The following is a 5,290-nucleotide window of genomic DNA, read 5'->3' as shown; positions in this document are numbered from 1 at the left end:
CGAAGGGGAACAATCTGAGGGGAGCTCAGGAGGGTATGCCAGTGATCAGAGAGATTCCATGAGTCTCTCCAGCGAATCAGAGGATTCCCAGAAGGGGGCCCCCAGAGGCAGGGCAAGGGGGGCTAGTGGGGAGTCTCCAAGCGGCAGCTGGAAATCAGGGGTAGCTTCCCCACCAGAGCGTAGCGGGGGGGAAGAAGCCCAAGGATTAAAACAAGAGCCTCCTGCAGGAGGAGAGAGTGAGGCTGGACTGACCACGCCTCCGTCAGAGAGTGGAGGGGCGGAGGGAAGAGCAGGTCGGGCCAGCCTCCCTGAAGGAGAAAGCAGTGAGGGGAGCAGTGTAGCCGTTAGGAGGAAAGTAGGCGGCTGGGCGCGCGCGCCAAGTTCAAATGTGGAGGCGCGCGGGCCAGCAGAAAACCCGGATTGGGAGCCAGGTCCTAAAGCCCGCCGGAAGGGTGGGGAGGAGTCAGAAGAATCCGCCTCCGAAGAAAGTAGGAAAGAGGTAACCCCAGAGGACAGGAGGACCCGGAGGAGAAAGGAGCAAAAGGAGGAGAGGAAGAGGTGGAGCAAGGCTCGGGTCTTGAACTGGTGCAGGGGGGGGGAGGAGTCAGACGGAGCTTCGCCGGTCTAAGGACTCAGACGTAGCGCTGCGCGCCATGGGTGTCAAACCAACAATGAACCACAATAAAGACTTTTGTTTATAAAGAGCAACTGGCGTTGGTCCTCTGTGAGCTGGGACCTGAGGCAGCGCTGACAGGTGTCATCTGCAAATTTGATCAGGATGCCCTTGAGTCCATCATCCAAGTCGTTGATAAAGATGTTGAATAAGACCGGGCCCAAGACAGAACCCTGTGGCACCCCACCAGTCACTCTTCTCCAGGATGAAGAGGAACCATTGATGAGAACCCTTTGGGTTACATGACATCTTACTTTTAACCTTCGTAATGCATTATTAAAATGTGACACCAGAGGGCCCTGCAGAGCAACCAGCAACCATCAGCAGGGAAACTGTTTTGATGGAGAAAACAAAGAAACAGTTTTAATTTACAAGTAGGCCCTGTGATATTTTAGAAAAACATATCTAATATCATTCTAATAAGGTTAAACAGGTCCGTGTAGGTCCAGCACAAGGCAGAAAGAGAAGCAATTAGCAGAGGCCTGCCGGTGGAGCCAGGCCTGCCTTCTTCTTTGCTGCTGCACCCTTGAGCTGGACCGGCCCACACATGAGGCAAGGTGAGGCAACTGCCTCAGATGGCAGGATCCACAGGGACCGCAGGTCCTGATGCAGCAGATCTTTATTCCACCTTTGCTCCTGATGTTGGCCTTTACCAAGCCCTTCTTCCCTGGCAGGCGGAGAGCAGCATTTGGTGGTTTGCCTCAGGTGCCAAAATATATTGGGCCTGCCCTGCACTTGAGGATGAGGCCAGCCCAGAAGTGAGGAGCAGCTAGGTGAGTCAGAGGGTAGCAGATCAGGAAGAGGGACTCACCTGCTGCCACCTGAAGTGGTACAGTCAGGAATTCCTCAGACAACGGCCTCATTCTGCTGTGTAATGCATAGGACGGCTAACAGCTTCCCTCACTGAAGGACTTTAAGGATATGCTAGCATCAATTTGCATGGAGGAATGGGTAGGGCTTGAAGGAGATATGGCAGGTGTGTACTGAAATGAAACCAAACATTATTTCTCTGCATTGTAAAGCTGTATATTGAGGAGTGAAATCAAACCAGCTGATTGTGTTTCCTAAGACCAAACTAATACCTTTCTTCTGGGCCAGCCCTACGATGAGGCAGAGGGAGGCAGTTGCCTCAGGTGACAGGTGCTGAGGTGCAGGGAGGGACAATGCCATGTGAGTGCCATGTTGTCTGGCCTGTACCCCTTGCATTAGCCTGCTGTCCTCTGGATGCAGTCCTTTTACCAGTATTGAAGATTAAACTACCAGTCAAATTGGCTTCTGTCTGTGCCTTAGGAGAAGGCACCATCTTGAGCTTTGCCCAAGGCAGCAGATTGTCCTGAGCTGCCTCTGCTCTGTGTTTGGGGTGTTTTGTTCTGGGCCAAGTAACATTTTCTGGGGAGTATCATTTTATCTTTCTTTACTGCTGTTTTATCTTCAGTTGCTTGTTATCAGGTGAAACTCTTGATAAATCTAAAACAATTTATTTCAGCACCTACACAAGCACACACTCAACTTTAGAGATACGGAACATGGAGCCGTCCATTTACAAATGGACTGCTGGATGCTGACACTGCTGTTTCCATGGCAACCTGTCAGACTGGGCAAGGCTGTGAAGATGCATTCATAAGCATCAAATAGCAACAGGGTGTTCTTTCAGATCTAATATATATGTCGTATCAATTTGAAATGCAGCTCCTCATTTTTATCTCTCTCTCTTTGATTTTCCATGCACACTATACGTTCAAAACACATCCCCCCCCAAGAACCATGCAAACTGTAGGTTGTTAATAGTGCTGGGAATTGTAGCACCATGGGGGTAAACTACGGTTCCCCTGGTTTTTTGGGTGTATACTTTAAGAGTATGGTGTATACACCAGCATGAGATTTTCTGTAACACCTTGTCCATCCATCACTTTACTTTGTATGCCTTAGAAGAAGCTTACTATAAATTATGCTTCAGTTAACCTTTAGTTTCAACTTTGCATTTTGACTCCTGATCAAGGGCTAAAATTGATGTAGGCGAAAACTCATTGGACTTGTTTGCTACTAAAATTCTATACTGCATACAGGTATTGAGATTTTCCTCCCTCCTTTTTTTGGTCTATTTTGGATGCTGACGGTTTGGATGCTGACTGTTGTATGAAATTTGCCACATAGAACCTTATTAAGGCAGGATATAGTTTGGCCACATATGTGCCAAGTGTGTTTTGGTTTTTCAGTTTAATGCTGACCTCCACGTGGCGTGATGTGTCCAAATGTGTGTCTATGTTTTCTAAGCTTGCTGAAGTAAATCTCCACTGAAATACTGTTACAGTTTTACAGGAAGAGGGATGACATTTGTATGTGCAAGCTGGACAACTGCCAGTTTGTGAAATCAAAGAGCAGCTTTGCACAATATTCATGCAATTGAGAGCTCTGGGTATAGATTTAGCACTTGCCCAGAAATTAACATTTGGGGCAGAATCCACTGTTTATCCTCAGGGCACTGCTTGTTTTAAAACATTAAGCATGTAAGAGACTTTTGACAAAATGATACAGTGATATATTCCAGTGTGAGAACATGCAGACTTTCAAGTTTCCACACTACAAAACTGACTCATGGCCCAGGTTTTATTTAGATTAAAGTTCTAAATAGGGTAGCTGTCAAGTTTCGAACAGCTTGGCAAATCCAAGTATAAACAGGGCCTTGAACAAAAGCAGGCTTGGCAGGTTCCGGTCATCTTTGCTCCAGATTAAGACCCAAACTACATTTTATGCAGAAACGTGTCTCACTGTAATAGCCTAACAGGCTTTTTAAATCAAGGAGAGCTACTTGTTTTTTTGGATGGTCAAGGTCAGAGCAACAGCATGCCCACCACTGGCTTGGTTGGTGACTTTCCCCATGCTTCAAAATTTTGAAACAAATACAAATTTTATTACTAAACCCCCTCAATACTACTATAACTCAGGGGAATGGGTGGCGCTGTGGTCTAAACCACTGAGCCTCTTGGGCTTGCCGATCGGAAGGTTGGCCATTCAAATCCATGCGACAGGGTGAGTTTCCGTTGCTCTGTCCCAGCTTCTGCTAATCTAATCATCATTATCATCATCATCATCTAGCAGTTCGAAAGCATGCCAGTGCAAGTAGATAAAAAGGTACAGTTGTGGTGGGAAGGTTAAATGGCGTTTCCGTGTCCTGTGGCTTCCGCCATAGTTGCCTTTGACTGGACTTAACCATCCAGAGGTCCTTTACCCTCACCTTTCTACTATAACCAACCAAATGATTAAAATGTCATAATCAAGCAGCACAATAAAAACATATCAGAGCCTCTGACTATAGCCTTAGTATATGGCATCTTGACATACATGACAAGATGCTGGCAGATGTGTCTCTCCTTTCTCATAGGCCGATTCTGAAAGTAATCATGTCTCCCATAGCTCCAGTACTGGTGCATGGCTGCTGTCTCCATGGCGACCGCTTGCTCTGTAGAAAGCGCTGAACATGAATTCTCTTGCAATGTCCTGTAGCAGTTCTGCCTTTTGCAGAAAACCATGTGGTTTCAAATAAAGAGAACGAAATGTATATATATAATGTGGCATCTGAATAAGCCTGCATTTTATTAATGTTTGATCAGGACTTGTATATTAAAGAGAGAGCTTAGATTTTCAAAAGTTTCAAGCCAGCAGTTTACAACCTTGGTAATGTTTATTCTCCTAGACAAGGGCCCCTTTTGATTGATAGCAGAAAACAATTCTCAAAGTCGTAAAAGCTGGAATTACAGACTGAGAGTGTAAAAAAAGGGCAGAGACCAAACATAATAAAACCGTTAAACTTGAGCCACAGGACAAAAGGCCAAGGGCACATGGGAAAAGGGGAAGAGGCTTTTTCTCCTATTTTATTTTGAGGCTGTAAACTGTTTCTTCCTTTTTACTTTGAGGAAGTTTATCCTTCTAAAAAGCTATCTATGTTATGTATTAAATATATTGTCTTAAATGTAATTATGCAAATGATTTAAGAAATGCTAGATTTCATATAGTTGTATTTAGCCCCCCTTGTCAGACAAGAGACGCCAAAACGAGCCCGCATGACAAATGGTTGTCAGACCTTTGTTTAAAGACCTCCAAAAGGAGATATTTCATTGATGATGCATGAGAATATGAACCCAAGGTCTCTGACATCTGTTCAAGATAAAATTTTAAATTATTAACCATCTGTTTTGGAGGGCAAGGAAGGCAAGAGGTGAGCTGGTAATTAAGATGCCTTGTTGAGACACATGTAAGATATATTACTACTTATTTGTCATTTATAGATGTAACAATATATAGCTCTTTGTGTTCCATATAAGGACAGGAGGATATGGGTGTATCTTTTAGAATTAATTATAGCAATCAGCCAATAGGAAATCCAACCAGGCTGATTGAACAGAGGCAGCCACAGGAGAAGCAAAGGGGGGCTGGATTAAGGGAATATAAGTGCTGGCCATAATGGCAGGAGGCCAGGCCAGAGCTTGGTAACTATATACCACTGTGCCTCTCATTTATTTGTCTGACAAATAAATTATTATTTCTCTGTTGCTGCGTTGAATATTTCATTCCAGCTAAGCGTTAACCACAAGCAGGATGCTACATTTTATGGTGCCT

At 44.9% G+C, this 5,290-nt stretch overlaps 1 long non-coding RNA gene across 1 annotated transcript; it reads right to left on the bottom strand.

Moving 5' to 3' along the window:
* Nucleotides 1-941: 941 nt before the first annotated feature.
* Nucleotides 942-4,111, bottom strand: LOC309528936. Its single transcript, XR_014217997.1, has 3 exons — nucleotides 4,016-4,111; nucleotides 1,485-1,656; nucleotides 942-1,005 (listed from the first exon to the last, which is right to left on the bottom strand). It is a non-coding gene; the product is annotated as an uncharacterized lncRNA (long non-coding RNA).
* Nucleotides 4,112-5,290: the final 1,179 nt, after the last annotated feature.

This window comes from Podarcis vaucheri (assembly GCF_965113315.1).
Source record: "Podarcis vaucheri genome assembly, chromosome: 3".
Lineage (NCBI taxonomy): Eukaryota > Metazoa > Chordata > Lepidosauria > Squamata > Lacertidae > Podarcis > Podarcis vaucheri.
The sequence above is the reverse complement of the archived record's forward strand: the minus strand, read 5'-3'. Positions and strand labels throughout refer to the sequence as shown.